Below are 793 nucleotides of genomic sequence, written 5' to 3'. Positions count from 1 at the left end.
AAGTTGAGGAATGATATCTCTTATTTTGTGCAGATGGATCTCAAAACACTCTATGATGCATGGGAGAGATACAAAGATCTTTTGAGAAGGTGCCCTCACCATGGGTTACCTTTATGGTTGCAGGTTCAAATGTTTTACAACGGTGTGAACCTCTCAACAAGGCAACTTATCGACGCAGCTACTAGTGGGACTATCAATAGCAAAACACCTGAAGTGGCTTACGAACTTATTGAAGAGATGTCATTGAATAACTATCAGTGGCAAGTCATAAGAACAAAGCAAACAAAAGCAGCCAGTGTTTTCAACCTCGACGCGGTTACTATGCTATCTAACCAGGTAGAACTTTTAAATAAAAAGATTGACGATTTATATGGTTCTACTCAGGTACATTCAGTAATGAGATGCGATTCAAATGGAGGAGGAGTACACACAGAATATCAATCCTTCAACCCCAACACTGAGGAGGAACAAGTTCAATATATGGGTAAATATAATTCTAGACCTCAAAATAACCTATACAGTAATACTTATAATGCAGGTTGGAGGAACCATCCCAACTTCTCGTGGGGTAGTCAAGGGAATCAAAGGCCACAACATCCTCCGAGTTTTCAACAACCACCTTACCAATAGGAAAAGAAGTTAGACCTTAAGAAAATGCTAACAAAGTTTATCTCGGTGTCAGAAACTCGCTTTCAGAATACCGAAACAGCACTTAAGAATCAACAAGCATCGATCCAAAGGATTGAAATTCAATAGGACAGCTCGTGAAACTAATTTTTGAATGACCACAAGG

The 793-nt window shown here is 39.2% G+C and overlaps 1 non-coding gene across 1 annotated transcript; it reads right to left on the bottom strand.

Moving 5' to 3' along the window:
• LOC121210346 (small nucleolar RNA R71) lies at positions 1–107 on the bottom strand. Its single transcript, XR_005905460.1, has one exon. It is a non-coding gene; the product is annotated as a small nucleolar RNA R71 (small nucleolar RNA).
• Positions 108–793: the final 686 nt, after the last annotated feature.

Source organism: Gossypium hirsutum, chromosome A11 (genome assembly GCF_007990345.1).
Source record: "Gossypium hirsutum isolate 1008001.06 chromosome A11, Gossypium_hirsutum_v2.1, whole genome shotgun sequence".
NCBI lineage: Eukaryota > Viridiplantae > Streptophyta > Magnoliopsida > Malvales > Malvaceae > Gossypium > Gossypium hirsutum.
This window is presented reverse-complemented; position numbering and strand designations above follow the sequence as displayed.